The sequence below is a fragment of the Rhinopithecus bieti genome, unplaced genomic scaffold, assembly GCF_001698545.2.
Source record: "Rhinopithecus bieti isolate Rb0 unplaced genomic scaffold, ASM169854v2 scaffold_10015, whole genome shotgun sequence".
Lineage (NCBI taxonomy): Eukaryota > Metazoa > Chordata > Mammalia > Primates > Cercopithecidae > Rhinopithecus > Rhinopithecus bieti.
This window is the reverse complement of record NW_016806417.1, coordinates 92,032-109,794: the sequence shown is the minus strand read 5'-3', so window position 1 is coordinate 109,794 and position 17,763 is coordinate 92,032. Positions and strand designations below refer to the sequence as shown.

Sequence of the window (17,763 nt, the reverse complement as noted above, 5' to 3'; positions counted from 1 at the left end):
CTGCCCCTAGTGGGGGATGTCTCCCAGTTAGGCTACTCAGGGGTCAGGGACCCACTTGAGCAGGCAGTCTGTCCGTTCTCAGATCTCAGCCTCCGTGTGGGGAGATCCACTGCTCTCTTCAAAGCTGTCAGACAGAGTCGTTTGTGTCTGCAGAGGTTTCTGCTGCTTTTTTGTTGTTGTTGTTTAGCTGTGCCCTGTCCCCAGAGGTGGAGTCCACAGAGACAGGCAGGTTTCCTTGAGGTGCTGTGAGCTCCACCCAGTTCGAGCTTCCCAGCGGCTTTGTTTACCTACTTAAGCCTCAGCAATGGCGGGCGCCCCTCCCCCAGCCTCGCTGCTGCCGTTTCAGTTAGATGGCAGACTGCTGTGCTAGCAATGAGGGAGGCTCCGTGGCCGTGGGACCCTCCAGCCAGGTGTGGGATATAATCTCCTGGTGTGCCTGTTTGCTTAAAGCGCAGTATTGGGGTGGGAGTTACCCGATTTTCCAGGTGTTGTGTGTCTCAGTTCCCCTGGCTAGGAAAAGGAATTCCCTTCCCCCTTGCGCTTCCCAGGTGAGGCGATGCCTCGCCCTGCTTCTGCTCTCGCTGGTGGGGCTGCAGCAGCTGACCAGCACCAATTGTCTGGCACTCCCTAGTTAGATGACCCCAGTACCTCAGTTGAAAATGCAGAAATCACCGGTCTTCTATGTCGCTCGCGCTGGGAGTTGGAGACTGGAGCTGTTCCTATTTGGCCATCTTGCTCCGCCCCCCTCGAATTTTTTTTTTTTGATGGAATCTCACTCCATCGCCCAGGCTGGAATGTAGTGATACAATCTTGGCTCACTGCAGCCTCCGCCTCCTGGGTTCAAGTGATTCCTTTGCCTCAGCCTCCCGAGTAGCTGGGACTACAGGGGCTTGCCACCACACCTGGCTTCTTTTTTTTTTTTTTTTTTGTAGTTGTATTAGAGATGGAGTTTCACCATGTTGGCCAGGCTGGTCTCAAACTGCTAACTTCAGGTGATCCATCCATCTCGGCCTCCCAAAGTGCTGGGATTACAGCAGTGAGCCACCACACCTGTCAAATTATGAAATTTGAGATGTTTAAACAGACTTTATGTAAGGTAGTTGTTACTCCTTTACCTGTCTTATGAAAATTGGTATTATATCGCCAGGCGCGGTGGCTTACGCCTGTAATCCTAGCACTTTGGGAGGCCAAGGCAGATGGATCACCTGAGGTCAGGAGTTCAACCCCAGCCTGGCCAACATGTCAAAACCCCGTCTCTACTAAAATACAATAATTAGCCAGTCATGATAGCAGCTACTTGAGAGGCTGAGACAGGAGAATTGCTTGAACTCAGGAGACAGTGGTTGCAGTGAGCTGAGATCATGTCACTGCACTCCAGCCTGGGCAGCTGAGTGAGACTCCGTCTTCGGCGGGGGGAAACACACACACAGAAAAGAAAATGAGTATTATATCTAACTGGGGGATATTTCCCCTATCTAGTGCTATAAACTGAAGGCGTGTAAATCTGCTCTTTGAGAAATGTTAAATGGACACACTAAATGGGAACTAGTAAGATTGCCTGAGTCCACAGAATATGTGGTAGAAGCTGGAGTGCTAGTTGGGACAAATCCTCCACTTCATAGCCTTTTGTCGAGCATTTGTTGGGTCTTATGGCAAAAGACTGTGAGTACTTCCCAGTATTAACTCCTGGACTAGAGAATTTCCACTTGAGGGGCATGTACTGTCTTGCTGTGGAATGTTAGCTGAAGCCACCCCTATGCTAATGGAAATAATGGTGCCCAAAAGAGTTCCATGGTAAAATAAAAGTGGTTTACGTAGATCTTGCTACCTGAATGTACAAGGAGGACGTACTCATGAGCAGGGAGCTACTTTTTTCCCTAGGACTGTTTCTAACTGTATGAGGGGCTGCTAGATTCTACAGTGCCTGATGGTTCTCATGAGCTGTTTGGCTTGTGAATGGCAATTCAAAGGTGAACAAACATCTTGTTTGGAAGGCTGCTGCTCTGGCTAAAGAAGGGTCAAAAAATTTATTTTTCCTTTATTTGTAGTTTAGAACATTTGGGTAAAGTATATTTTTGTAAGCAAATTTACATTTTCTGACTTCTTCAAAATTCAGATTGTGATTTTATGACAGTATAGTTGTTTGCATAAGTGTATTTTGTGAGCAAATTTACATTTTTCTGAGTTCTTCAGAATTCAGATTATGATTTTATGACAGTATAGTTGTTTGCATAAGTTTAATAAGAGTCTTTTAGAACAAAACAGTTGGAGACACTGGTTATTTTACCAAGACTTTCACTAGAATAGCATATTTTTAGGTAAAGTTCCAGCAAAGCCAACTTAAGAAGAGCCTATATAGTCAATGAATTCTTGCTGCACTTTATGTAAATCATCAGGTAAAGTATAATAAGCTTAGAACTTATTTTGCACACAAATTGGTCTTACTATAATTTCTCTTTAATAGAAAAGGAGGGCTAGAGAGAAATTGTTTCAAAGGAAAAATGTAACACTCTATACTAGATTTCACCCCACAAAAGGCTATGAAGTGGAAGATTTGTCCCAACTAGCACTCCAGATTTTTTTGAGTGCAGATTGAATCATGAATTATATCTTGGCTACAGTAATCTCTATAGAGTACCAGATTATAAGATTATAATTTTTTCATATCTTTAGTTGGTGCCCTAATGGAATAGATTTATTTTTCTGTTCTGACACACAATCTTTTTATTGTCAAAATATTAAAGTTATTTATTTCTCTTTGTTTTACTTTCAAGGAAATGAAACCAATCTCCCTCCTTTGGCATCCCACTGGGCCTGATTTGTTTTTCACCGCAAATGCCCCGCTGCCAAAACTGTTTTGGGGGGTAAAAAACTCGTTTTTGTCACACAACCCAGATGATTTAGGCATGCGGATATATTGTAGGGTGAGTAGGGCAGGGTTTATTGAGTGAAAAGGAAAAAAACGGGAAACAGGAACCCTCAGCAAATTAAGAGAGTCCAGCTAGCAGGTTTCCTAACTCACAGATTTAAATCTAGGTTACCACACAGGAACAGGAGAGGCCAGGCTTCTCCCCGCTGCAAATGGCATCAACTTGATGAGGCTCCATCCTGTCCTCCTGGTGTGCAGGCCAGTCAGAGATTCTCCAGGGACCCCTTTTTACTTAGTCTCATTCACCGCTCTAAAGAAATACATCTAACTGCCATTAGAAGAAGGATAAGAATAAGGATGAAGACCAATCTTAACTGCTTCCTGCTGACAGGAGGTGCTGTTTGGGAAAAATGGCAGTCAGATCTCCTTCAGAGACCTATCTAAGGGTCCCTAGGAAAAGGGGCCATCGTCCAAGCCTCCAGTTCATAACCACTTGGAGTGTCATAGTCTGAAGGCAAGAAGACACAAATCGGGTTATTAGAAAACGTGTATGAAAACGAAGTAAGTGGCGAAGGGTAAGGACCTCTCAAAAATCCTGAGGCCTTTTACCAGTTTGCATAGGGAGAGAGGGGCCCAAAGCCTGACTGGCTAAAAAAAAACTTACCCTTTTGTCAGCATGTCAGGCTTCTGGGTTCCCTGCCCCTAAGTCCAATGCTAAGATAACAAGTTTAAGGTTTGGGAAATTAACTCTTCCCAGTTTGGAGGGTGCATCCTATGGAGGCATACTGTTAATATCTGTGAAGAGAGGATAGAGGAGGGAAAAGAAAAAAAAAGACATTTTTTTCAAAGGAGACCCAGGGGTTTCATACACATTGTAGGGTGAGTAGGGCAGGGTTTGTTGGGTGAAAGGAAAAAAAGGCAAACAGGAACCCTCAGCAAAGCGAAAGAAAGTCCCAATAGCAGTTATCCCACCTCACAGATTGAATTCCAGGTTACCACACAGGAACAAGAGAGGCCAGGCTCCTCCCCGCTGCAAATGGCACAAATTTCCTGAGGCTCCACCCCATCCTCCCAGTGTGCAGGCCAGTTGGATATTCCCCGGGGACCCCTTTTTACTTGGCTGTCTCAAAACTGTGCAAGCACCCTCCCTTTAGGCCCAAGGACTATCACAGGAGAAGTGGGCATGTGAGATTGTAAGAGCTGGTTTTGAGGGATAGAATTAGGTCAAGGTCAGACCCTCCAAATCAAGGATGGGTACAAAGATGCCTAAACAGCTGGTAAAACAAGGGACTTTACCTCCTGAGCTATTGTGTGGCACCTTTCCATCCACTTCAGCCATAAAAAATTTCCTGCTTCCTGTAGAATTAAAACAACTACTGAAGCTACCCCTATGCTAGTGAAAATAATGGTGCCCGAAAGAGTTCAATTACTCATAGGATAAAGATAACTTGTGACAAAGCCTGCTGGGTTGATACCCTCATTATGAAGAGTGCAGATAGTTCCATATGTCTTTTAAAAACTTTTTTCAAAACAGTGCTTATGTTTTGTTTAGCTAATTGCTGTGAGTCTGTAACTAAAACCGAGACTACAGTGGCTCAATACATACAAGTTAAAAATAAATCAGTTTTGTAACTTCACCTTTGGCTTTTTTGGTTGTTGACTTTCTACTTAAAAAAAGTAATTTTAAGGGGTAATGAATGCCTGGCCATGTCTACCCTGTCTGACCTAGAACAGTTAATTGGCTGTAAGTCTTGTTGACTCTAACACTCTTGGCCATAGGGAGTCCCACCGAGGGACAGAATGAGCCCAGGGCAGGCAGCTGTGCCACACCAGCAACACTTTGGGACAGAATTGAAATTTGGTGGCCATTGATGTTGCCTCTGGCAAATCTTGGCCAGAAGTGGGAAAATGTAAACCAAAAATAAAATTCAAAGTGTGTTCCACCCACCCACCTACCTCCCACAATCATCTGAATAGACCCCCTCCTTGGCCAGGGTACCCTAAAATTTAACATGAGAGACTGGTTCAGGCCGTGATAAGAAATGGGGGAGTTGGGGTAGGACATGCCTCATTATACCCCTCCAGCATTAACGTCAACACAAACCTTAAATCTGATAAACATTTACAATCTATTCTCTCTAAAGCCTGATACTTGGAGGCTTCATCTGCATGATAAAACCTAAGTCTCTACAACCCCTTGTCTTCACCCAGACATTCCTTTCTATGCATAACTGTCTGAACTAATTTTCAATCAGAAATTGTTTAAATCTACCTATGACCTGGAAACACCACCCACCCTGACCCCTACCCCTACCCCACCCACGCCTTCGAGTTGTCTCGCTCTTCTAGACCTAGCCAAGGTAAACCTTAACATGTATTGATTGATGTATTATGTCTCCCTAAAATGTATAAAAGCAAGCTGGAGCCCAACTACCTTGGGCATGTGTCCTCAGGACCTCCTGAGGCTGTCACGGGTGCATCCTTAACCTTGCAAAATAAACTTTCTAAATTGAGACTTGTCTCTTGTCTCAGATACTTTTTGGTTTACAGCTTCTAGCTCAATGAGGAGAGAGCCCCTTTTGCTCAGTAACAATTCTGGCAACCCAGCTGTGATGAAACCTGTCTGAAGTACTGTAGCCCCTTAATGGGGTACAGGCCCCCTTCATGAACCCTGAGTGGTCACTTAGAACATTTCGTCCAGAGGCTCAGCATAGGGCTCCTGCTTGTCCGCCGAGGCTCCCTTGGTACTACTCTTTTTTTCAGAAAAGAAACTGCTTCTGGATTAGATATCTTTCTGATAAGTCAAAGACGTTAATAATAATAGCTGCCATTTATTAAATGTTTATCATAGGCTGACGCGGTGGCTCAAGCCTGTAATCCCAGCACTTTGGGAGGCCAAGGCAGGCGGATCATGAGGTCAGGAGATCGAGACCATCCTGGCTAACATGGTGAAAACCCATCTCTACTAAAAATACAAAAAATGAGCCGGGCCTAGTGGCTGGTGCCTGTAGTCCCAACTACTCAGGAGGCTGAGGCAGGAGAATGGCATGAACCCAGGGAGCAGAGCTTGCAGTGAGCCGAGATCGCGCCACTGCACTCCAGCCTAGGTAACAGAGCGAGACTCCGTCTCAAAAAAAAAAAAAAAAAAGTTTATCATATATTAAGCATTGTGTTAGTTGTGTGCCTGATATCATTTATTCTTTACCACAAACTGTTAAAAACAGAATTTTATCAGATCTACTTTAAAGATCTAATTGATTTGCATTAGCAATCCATGAATGGGATGCCTCTCATTTAAGAATTAGGAAAGGCACTCTGATGAACTGAGCAGAAGAGGTTGGCTTTGTAGGCAGGAAATGGTTGAAGAAAGCAGAAACAGAATAAAGGGCAGATTGGTCATGTTAAAGTTACCTATAGGGTTAAAACAGCGGGGATTCCCCTGTCATGCCTGCTCAGGTGAACTGGGTCCCTTCTGATCGGTTGCTGCAAATCTCCTGGTTTTAGGGGGAAACTGGTTTCAAAGTACAGTTTATGAAGTACATGGCACCTAGAATAAGTGACTCCATTCTGGTTTGGTCTGGTTTGTTAGTCCTAATACACCCTATAGCTCAGTCCACAACAGTTATTTCCCTTAAATTTCATTTAGAAAAAGCAAGGATTTATTAGCCCTCTTTATAGATAAGGAAATTGAAGTTAAGCGATGACAAGTGACTTGCTCTAGGTTACATAGCTAAGTAGCAAGTGAGGACTGGAACCCAATGCTGGAACTCAAAGTTTCAAAGGCCCATGCATTGAACACACTTCATCTTCATATTTTTTAAGCATTTTCTTAAATTGAGGTGTGACTTGTGAACAATAAAGTACATGAAACTTAAAGCAGTTCAGTTAATTTTTACATACGTATATGTAACAAATATCCAGATCAAAACAGAGAACAATTCCAGTGCTTTAGAAGATACCCTTATGCACCCCTTCCTATCCAGTTTCTACACAAGAATAACCATGTTTTGACCCATGCTGTCTCTTTTGTGTCTTTTTTCTCTTAGTGTTATGTCTGAGATTGGTCCATGTCGTTTGTATCAGTAATTGCTGTATAGTATTTCATTATATACATAGACTTTTATTTATTTACCCATTATCCTATTAATGGGCATGTGGGTTCCCAGCTTTTGGTTATTACAAATGAGACAAAAGCATCCTATTTAAAATTTTTTTTAATTATTGGATTTAAGTTTATAAAAGTTGGGATTTTTTCCATATGGTTATACACATTTGTGCTACATGACCAAAGTGTGTGTTTTAACTCAGAACTTAGGGTAATGTAGAAGTTACAGATTTCTTCAATATAAAAGATCAAGTCAAAGTCAAATACATTTAAGATCCTTCATAACTATGTTTTAAGTAAGAGTTCACTCATAACTAGTAAATGTATTTGATGCTGTCTAGCTTTACATAAAGTAGCTCCAAAAAAAATCTGGTACTGCTGGAAATTACTTGTCGGAAACACAAATCAAATTGTATTAATGCCGTATCTGAGGGTATTTCTGATTTTGTAAGGTGTATATCTGCAAATACTTACGTTTCAATGAATGCCAAATCCTTATAACAATGCTGTTTATTCTCATATCAGGTAGAGATTAATACTTAGTAGAGTTCTCGATTGTGCTATTCATATGTGATGATTTTTCCTTTTTAGCAGAAATATTTATTTTAAGCGAACATGATTCTATCAACCTAAAATAAAAGTCAGAATGTAGTTTAAAAGAGAATTTATTTGGCCGGGCACAGTGGCTCACACCTATAATGCCAGCACTTTGGGAGGCCAAGGCAGGCAGATCACTTGAGGTCAGGAGTTCGAGGTCAGCCTTGACTAACATGGTAAAAGCCCATCTCTGCTATTAATAAAAATACATAAAAAATAGCTGGACATGGTGGCATGTGCCTGTGGTCCTGGCTACTCAGGAGGCTGAGCCATGAAAATTACTGGAACCCAGGAGGTGGAGGTTGCAGTGAACCAAGATCATGCCACTGCATTCCAGCCTGGGTGACAGAGCAGGACTGTGTCTATTAAAAAAAAAGAGAGAGTTTATTTAAGAACAGAAGTTGAGGACTGCAGTCCAGGACACATTTCCAGTTTGCCTTGGCAAGTACTCCAGAGAACAAGAGAGGCTCAAGTTTTAAGGAAAAAAGACAAATGGGGGGCAGGGACAATTACAAAAGTTGTTCTTCAGTAATTCTCATTGGCTTACAGAAATGGCATTAGTGATTGCCTATACATTGTTGAACTATAGGGTGTAAAGCATTTTTTGGCTACTTGGCTTCAGTCGAGCTTGCACAGCAAGTGGCTTCAAGCGGTAATTATTTAGCTCAAGAGGGAATAACTGCCCCTTTCTGGGCCTGATAATTTAAAGGGACTTGCATTCCTGAGATAAGTTTTCTTTTTCTTTCTCTATTTTATCAAATCTTCAGTTTGCTGTGTATATGCAGTTACATTCAGAACATGTATATTCATGTTCATTAACATATGTTCATGTACATTTTCATTAACATGTATATTCATGTAAAATTCCAATGACTTTAAAGTGGAAAAAGAGAATGATAATGTCTTAATGTTAGTGCCTCAAGTACCAATAGCATGAAAATCAGCTTCCTCAATACTGAAGTAGCATATTTCCCTCATCCCTTTGCGAGACTCACAGCAGGGGTACCTACTCAGCCCACTGCTCTCAACTCCTCGCAGGAGTGAGCACATGAGCGAATGAGGTGGGAACTGGAGTGCATGAGCACTGGAGCTGACTGGCTGCTTCAGAGCTGGTGGGATCAAACTCCACTCACTCAGACCCACTGCATTCCTCCCCTCGTGGAGGGAGTGCACAGGTGAGTCGGTACAAGGAGCCAAAGTGAGCGTTTTTGGGCACCAGCAGGAGCAAACTCTGTGCAGTCCCCGTAGCAGCATCTAGGTCAGGGTGCTTGTGACCCCGAAAGCCCCAGAGGGCGTGTTACAGTGTTCATTTCGTTCTTCCATCTGCAGACAGCTTAAGTGTTAACAGATCAGTGGGCCCTCTGCCTTTTCGCATGAGGCAGCTGTCCTCCACCAGGGCAGTGTGACCACCTTTTGTATCCACACTTGTGGCTCCCAAACTCTTGTCCAGCGTCCAGGAAAAATGAGGTTGCATGAACGAATTGAAGGATGGTAAATGCAGGGGATTTTATTGCCGATGAAAGTGGCTCTTAGTGGAATGGGGATCTGAAAAAGGGATGGGGCAGGTGGGTAAGCTTCCCCTGAAGTCCAGCCATCTCTGACCAGGTTCTTTTCCAAAGTTACGCCATCAAGCTGTCCCTCTGAAGTCAAGCCACTTCTCTCCAGTGTCCAGACATAGTCCCCCACATCCAGCTGCATTGCTCTGCTGGCTGAGGATGGGGGCTGGACAGGCCATGGATAGTTTAGTGAAAGGCAGTATTCGAGTGGAAAAACAGAAGTTCTCACTTTGGGCCGCAGATTTCAGGCTTTTCCACCTCAAGGTGGGGTTTTATTGGGGACCCACGTTTTTCTGCCTAGAATATCTCTACCTCCGTCCCTATCAATATATGTTGACACAAGCAAAATGTCCTATTACCTTATATAATAGAGTCTTGATATTCTGTTGTGGTGGGATTCTCATTATAATAATTTCTACATTAAAATTAAAATACACATTATCTGTTTTCATGCTCATAATCCAAGTACTCCAACTTAAGGAATGTGAAATAATAAATAGCTCTTTAATTCTAGGGAAAAAAATAGAAGATAACAGCCTTTATTCACTTGAATGTATAAAAGTACATGCTTTAAGATACTTATTTCCATTTAATTTAAAAACAAACTTCTTGATGGGCTCAGTGACACATGCTTGTAATCCCAGCCCTTTGGGAGGCCAGGGAAGGAAGATTGTTTGAGCCTAGGTGTTTGAGAGCAGCCTGGGTAACGAAAAATAAAATAATTAGCTGGGTGCAGTGGTGCACGCCTGTAGTCCCAGCTACTCAGGCTGAAGTGGGAGGATCACTTGAGCACAGGAGGCCGAGGCTGCAGTGAGCCCTGATCACACCAGTGCATACCAGCTTGAGTGACAGAGCAAGACCCTGTCTCTTAAAAACAGAACAAGGCCGGGCACCATGGCTCATGCCTGTAATCCCAGCACTTTGGGAGGCCAAGGCATGCAGATCACTTGAGGTCAGGAGTTCAAGACCAGCCTGGCCAACATGATGAAACCCCGTCTCTACTAAAAATACAAAAATTGGCCGGCTGTGATGGCAGGTGCCTGTAATCCAAGCTACTCAGGAGACTGAGGCAGGAGAATCGCCTAAACCCAGGAGACGGAAGTTTCTGTGAGCCAAGATCACACCACTGCACTCCAGCCTGGGCGACAGAGCCAGACTCTGTCTCAAAAAAAAAAAAAAAAACCTTACTTTTAATTGGTAAGTCTCAAAGGTGCCATTTTACCTCTGCAGTATACACTTTATATTTCTGAACATCTAGTGCAGTCATGATAACGATGTCATATTGAAGTATAGGAGTGTTAAGTGCAGCTGTTTCAAATATACATTTGACAAATAGTGATGTGTTGCCAACTTTGTAGTCAAGTGAGGAATAAATGCCAATTGCTTTGTAGTAGTGACTTTTCAAGAGATATGAGAAAGAAACCATAGCTGAGAAGAAAACATGTCGATGCCCAGGGCCGTTTCGTTTTCTTCTGTTTTAAGTGGAAAATATGACAGAGCTTTGATTTTGCTGCCTAAAATGTTATGACTATTAAGAAAATAAATACTTGGTGCTTCTGAGTGAAAAGAAAAAAATGTCTGAGATACTGAGAAAGGAAGCAAAGAGGCAGAGCAGCTGTGAAGCGCTCTCCTTCCTTCTGTAAGCCATTGATATCTGTAGGGTCCATGGATGTGGTTAATGTGTGTGCTAATAGTTTGGCAGTGTGGCTTCTATTTGCCATATGGTTCTCTGGCAGTGGAACATAGTGCATTGTTAAAAAGTGAACAGAGAGTACTCCTGAAGTACTCAGAGTTCGCACTTGGGTACTATGTTGTTTTGTTTTGTAGTTTTCTTGTTTCCTCAGTCTTTTTTTCTTAGGACAGAGTAAATGGAATCTGACTAGAGGACACCATTTTGGTTTATAAACTATGGAAAGGGATGGTAATTTTTATTACGGAGGACAAACATGTCACCCTTTCTTACATAGTTCATTTAGCATTTAGAAAAATTGCTTTTTTATTCCTTGTGATCAGAGTCAGCTTTTATGTTTTAGAAATTAGCCATTGTTGGCCAGGCGTGGTGGCTCATGCCTGTAATGCCAGCACTTTGGGAGGCTGAGGTGGGCGGATCACAAGGTCAGGAGATCGAGACCATCCTGGCTAACACGGTGAAACCCCATCTCTACTAAAATACAAAAAAAAAAAAAAAAAAAAAATTGGCCGGGCATGGTGGCAGGCACCTGTAATCCCAGCTACTTGGGGAGCTGAGGCAGGAGAATCGCTTGAAACTGGGAGGTGGAGGTTGCAGTGAGCCGAGATCACATCAGTGCACTCCAACCTGGGCAACAGAGCCAGATCCTGTCTCAAAATAAACAAATAAATAAAAGTTTACAGTGATTTAGTCATCCTTCTCTTCCTGGTACAGAGAGGAAGACACTCTTAAAAATGTAGATATTCTTTACAAAATAAATTTCTCTTACAGAAATATAACTTTTACTGTTTTCAGAGCTTCTCCTGTGTCTGTTTCCCAAAATAACCAGTTTAAAGTAATCCTATGCCAAAGAGGCATATTTAGAATGGCATATACTGCTGTCCTGCAGACATACTTTGGGGTGTCATGTCCTGAACTCTACAATTGGCTCCCTCCCCCTTGTGGAAATGTAAGTAAAATCTATAGGAGACCATTGGTTTCCACTGAGTTCCTGCACAAGCTCCAACAGACCAAACCAAGATAGAGGTGCCTCCTGCTAAAGTTCGATGTCACCAATCTCAGTTATCTGACCTGAGAAATCAGGAGAGAGAGAGATAAAAGTCAGATTCCCAAACAGGCCAGTTTTAGCTGGCATGGTAAGGGAGTCTCCTCTGCTTTAACCCTTGCAAGGAAAGTAACTTTGAAACTACTAATTTACTTTTTGTTCCTTATTTCTGCTTTTTTCAACCTTTTACCCATCCAAAAATACTCACTACCCACATTGCGGAGATGAGCTCTCAAATTCTTGTTCTGAGGGTTGCGTGACTGGTGAATTGTTCTTTGCTCAAATAAACTGTTAAATTTATCTTGGCAGACCTTATTTTGATCCCCAAATTTGATTTAGATTTTGGGCCATTAAATTTCACTATTTAATAATAACCCTACTAGATGAGAATAAGTGTTTCTCAATTTCTGGTGATATGGTTTGGCTGTGTCCCCACCCAGAATCTCATCTTGAATTATATTCCCCATAATCCCCACATGTCAGTGGCAGGACCAGGTAGAGGTAATTGGATCATGGGGGCAGTTTCACCCATGCTCTTCTCGTGATAGTGAATGAATCTCACGAGATCGGATGATTTTATAAATATCTGGCATTTCCCCTGCTTGCACTCACTCCATTCCACTGCTTGTGAAGAAGGTGCCTGTTTCTCCTTTGCCTTCTGCCATGATTATAAGTGTCCTGAAGTTTCCTCTCTAGCAATACAGAACTGTAAGTTAATTAAACCTCTTTCCTTTATAAATTACCCAGTCTCAGGTATTTTTTCATAGCAGCCTGAGGACTGATGTATCTGGGTACTTAGCATTGTTTTTTGTCTGTGGTTTTGTACATATACTTAGGGCTGCCATGTACAGCTATATGTACTTCGTGATACAATTCCATGGAGAGCCATTTGTGTAAATGACAACATGGTTCTCCCTGGAGCTGTGCAGTGAGGCAGCCTACTACGCTTATCTTCACTTATGTGGTGCTGGTTAGTTTAATTGGCATTACTATTTAAATTGTCTTGATTCAACTGAGTATTTAAGAGTCTCATGTTAACTTCCAAGAGAATTCCTCTTTAGCCTCTGTGCCATGAAATTTTGTGTCTGTGTGGATTAATTTGGATGTATAGAAAGGGGACATATAGAGTATTCAGTCAGTATTTAAAATATGAAAAATATACAATTTAAGATTTAAATATACCATCAATTTGGGAATAACATTTTTTTTCATGCTTAATCTTTGATTCTTGTGGATTCTCAGATAGCAACTGGGCATTCTACAATTCAGTCATATTGTGACATTAACTACTCAGTTAACGTCAAACTCTGTAAGGGCTCACTCATTCCCACAAAACTGCCCTCACTTCAGGCACCAATCACAAGTCCTGGGTCCCCAGGCCACCCCATCTCTCTCTGACTTTGTTGCCAATTCAGGGCTTCCCATAACCTTCTCTGAGGTTTGATAATTTGCCAGAATGACTCATACAACTCAGGAAAACTCTTCGCTTGCATTTACTGGTTTATTATTAAATGATACAATTCAGGAAAACCAGATGGAAGAGATGAATAAGGCAAGTATGTTGGTTGGAGGGTCAGGGAGTTTCCATGCCATCTTTAGCACTCCCAGCACTTTGATGTGTTCAACAATCCAGGAACTCACTGAATCCCATTGTTTTTATGGAGGTTTCATTATATAGGCATGATTGACTAAATCATTGGCCATTGGTGATAAGACTCAAACTCTTAACACTGTTCCTGGGAGGTCAAGGGGTAGGGCTGAAAGTTCCATCCATTTAATCAAGGCTTGGTCTTTCTGGAGATCAGCCCCTGTCCTGAAGCTATCTAGGTCCTCCTACCACTAGAGTCACCTTAGCATAAACTCAAGTATGATTGATTGGGGCTTATTATGAATAACAAAAGATGTTCCTATTACTCAGGAAATTCCAAGGATGTTAGGAGTTTTGTTCCAGGAATGAGGGACAAAGACCAAATATATGTATTTTTAGTTATATCACATTTGAATATTCTGAACAGTTTGCAGTGGTATAGTGTTTTAAAAAACTAGAAAAGCTCAACAATAGAGGATTGATATTAAAATGATGAAACAATATATATCCTTTTTTTTTTTTTTTTTTTTTAAAAACAGAGTCTCTCTGTCGCCCATGCTGGAGTGCCCTGGCGCCAGCTCAGCTTACTGCAACCACCACCTCCCGAGTTCAAGCGATTCTTCTGCCTCAGCCTCCTGAGTAGCTGGAACTACAGGGGCCTGCCACCACGCCCAGCTAATATTTTTTGTATTGTTAGTAGAGACAGGGTTTCACCATGTTGACCAGGATGGTCTTGATCTCCTGACCTCGTGATCCGCCTGCCTTGGTCCCCCAAAGTGCTGGAATTACAGGTGTGAGCCACCGCGCCCAGCCAGAAAGGAGTTTTAATTAACAGTTTTGAACTTGATTAGCAATTTCAGCAGTTTCCAAATGGATATATTTGTTGGTAGAAAATCTACCAGCAGGAGAAGAGAATTATAGAAAGCTGCCAACATAGTACAGGCAGTCTGCAATTTATGAAAGACTTGTGTTCTAAAAGTTGACTGTTTGAAATTCTGGACACTTTCCCAATGAAGCAATGTTGTAAGTACTCTGGGCCCAAGTCAGGCTAGAACAACGTTAATTTTACCCATGGAATTCTTGGAACACATGTAGTATCCACACTTCTATTTATGACAGTTTTGAGTCAACTGCGTCTTCAGTTTCAGCTAGAACCATCTAAAACTGATCTTCCTTCAGTAGAGTTGGAAATTCGGAGAATATGTTAAGCATAGCATAGCTTAAGATATTAATTAAACTTCTGGCCAAGGGCAACCTGTTAACTAAATCTTCAGAAAAGAAGATAGATTTCTACACCAGCCCTTAACTCCCAAGATTATAGGATGGAAATAAGATTTCCTTCAGAAGTTAAGAACTGCTTGTGACTGCCTTTTTTATTTATTTATTTTTAATCCTGAAAGCAATACATATCCATTTAAAAAACAATTAAAAGTAAAGGTAGTATGCTCCACTTGCTGTTAAATCATTTAGAAAATTGTTTTTGTGCACACATACAACACAGATAAAACAAGTGTGGCTAAAGAGAAGCAATGCAGTTGGTAAATAAAGATCAAGTTTGTTAGGTTGTTCATATTCTTTCAACTTTCTGTAAGTTTGAAAATTTCAAAACTAAAAGGTGGCAATTTTTTTTAAAGTAACAGGAGTATTCACTTATCTTCAGTCCCCAACTTCATTCTCTCCGGAGTTAAAACGTCTGCCAGCAGTTTTAGTTTTATATATGCCAGCATATATAGTTTTTCAAGTATCTTTTCAAGCATGTTTTTAAAATCCTTTTACAGAAACTTTTTTTTGCACAAATGGAATCACAGTAAATACAGAATTATACTACCATCACCAGTCAAGGGGTTTTGTCCAAGACCCCAAGAGCAGGTTCTTGGCTCTCATGCAGCAAAGAATTCAGGGCAAGTCACAGTAGAGTGAAGTTAAAAGAATTTATTACAGACTACTGAATTACAGAATAGGGCATCCTCAGAGAGCAAGAGGAGGGTGCACCCATTTCAAATATAATGCTAATATAGGTTATTAAAAAAAGTGAACTTCGGCCGGGCGCAGTGGCTTACGCCTATAATCCCAGCACTTTGGGAGGCCGAGGCGGGTGGATCACCTGAGGCCAGCAGTTCCAGATTAGCCTGACCAACATGGAGAAACCCCGTCTCTCCTAAAAATACAAAATTAGCCGGGCGTGGTGGTGCATGCCTATAGTCCCAACTACTCAGGCAGCTGAGACAGGAGAAACGCTTGAACCCGCGAGGCAGAGGTTGCTGTGAGCCGAGATCGCGCCATTACACTCCAGCCTGGGCAATAAGAGTGAAACTCCATCTCAAAAATAAATAAATAAATAAAAAGGAAAAGAAAAGTGTGCTTCATTACAAAGGCTTGTGATCAGCTTGTGACAGACTGTTAGTATTGTTATTTTCCTATATTACTATTGATTTTAGCAAGAATTTATGAGTGTACTATTATTTTTAAAGCAAAACCTATTCTTAAACTAAGAATGCTTTTTGTTCTTAAAGTACTGGGACATTTCCATAAGTCCTAGGTCTTCAGTTAGTTAACATCATTAACTCGTTCCCTCAAACATAAACGCCTTGTGACCAAGAGTGCCCAGTCCCCTGGGAACATACCACAGCAGGTTTGGCTTTATCCAGCCTTTATTCAAGATGGAGTCACTCTGGTTATGGTGCCTCTGACACTGTTTACTGATATTCTACTTGCTTTTAAAATTTAACAGTATGTATTAGTTTTCTCTTGCTGCTGAAAAATTACCACAAATGTAATGCCTTAAAATGACACAAATTTATTAAAGTTCTGAGGTCAGAATTCTGAAATGGGTTTCACTGGGCTAAAATCAAGGTGTTGGCTGGGCTCCATTTCTTCTGGAAGCTCCAGGAAAGACTTGATTTGCTTACTGTTTCCACCTCCTAAAGGTCTCCTGCATTTCTTGTTTCATGGCCCTTTCTTCCATCTTTAAAGCCAATGGCATAGCATCTTCAAACATCTCTTTCACTGATTCCTCTTCCTCTCTTATAAGGACTCTGTGATTACACTTTACCCACCTGGATATTCCCTAGCTCAAGATCCTTAATCATATCTGCAAAGTCCCTTTTGCCAAGTAAGGTAACAAATAGAGTCGGGGGATGAGCATATCTTTGGAAGGCCATTATTTCGCCTGCCACACAGGATATTGTGGCTGTCTTGCTTTATCAGTATATATGAATCTGACATTCTTTTTAACAGCTGGACAAAACTGATAGAAACCACCGATGTAACCACTCATGATGAATATTTAGGTTTCCCTTTCAGGCTGAAATAAATTATACTGCTATGAACATTTTTGTATGTATCCGAATATGTGAGAGTATCTATGGGATAAATTTCTAAAACTGAAATTGCTGAGTCAAAGGTGGTAAAAGATAAATTTTGGCACATTAAGATTTTAAGAAGTGTATGTGAGCAAACAGTGCTTCATGAGTCAGGCAGCTCCAAACCAGAAGTGGTTGGGGCTCTACTAAAGGAGCATGAGGGAAGGCATTTATAGGGTGAATATAGATATAGAGCAAAGAAATTATTTGGTTAAAATTTGAGCAGTTGACTTATTTGGGCCATGCCTGTGGGAAGTTTAAGAAAATGTAACTAATGCCCAGTTGGCTGCCTGTCATTGGCTGAGCAAAGCTTGGTGATCTTTTAAATTCAGTTTTGGTTCGCTTAAGTAGAACCCTGAGCCTTAGAGCCACCTCAGTTTAAGGGCCTCTCATTTTGTTATCTTAATAAAGGGTAAATGTGTTGTTGATAATATAGCCAAGTTGCCCTCCAAACTGTTGTGCCAGTGTACTGTACATTCCCACAGCAGGCTTCTTTTAATGTTTTCAATAGATGGATAAAATTATATTAATTCACATTGCATTTCCGTGATTAAAAATGAGATTAAGCATTGTTGTACTACTTTTTTTAGAATTTTCTATATTAAATTTTTTGGACCCTAAAGAGAAACGTATTTCATGATGCATCATGAGAATTGGGGTACATGATGTTTATGCTTATTTAAAAACATGTTTATTTCATACAAAATTCATTTTAAGTAAATATCTATGCATCAAAATTTAATGGTTTTCTAAAAGATTGTTTAGTAATAATTACCAGGACTCCTTATGATACATACACTATATATGGGACTTTGGTATTGATTACATAAAATATGATTATTTATTTTCTTGCATTTATTTTTGGTGTTAAAAAATAATTCTGGGAATTTGTGTGTATCTCACCTCGTCACATCCTGCCTTCCCTCACACTTTTTTTTTTTTTTTTTTTTT

At 41.2% G+C, this 17,763-nt stretch overlaps 1 protein-coding gene across 3 annotated transcripts in view; it reads left to right on the top strand.

Moving 5' to 3' along the window:
• AVL9 (AVL9 cell migration associated) overlaps nucleotides 1-17,763 on the top strand; it is a 110,258-nt gene that overhangs the window by 40,978 nt on the left and 51,517 nt on the right. The window lies entirely within an intron of this gene.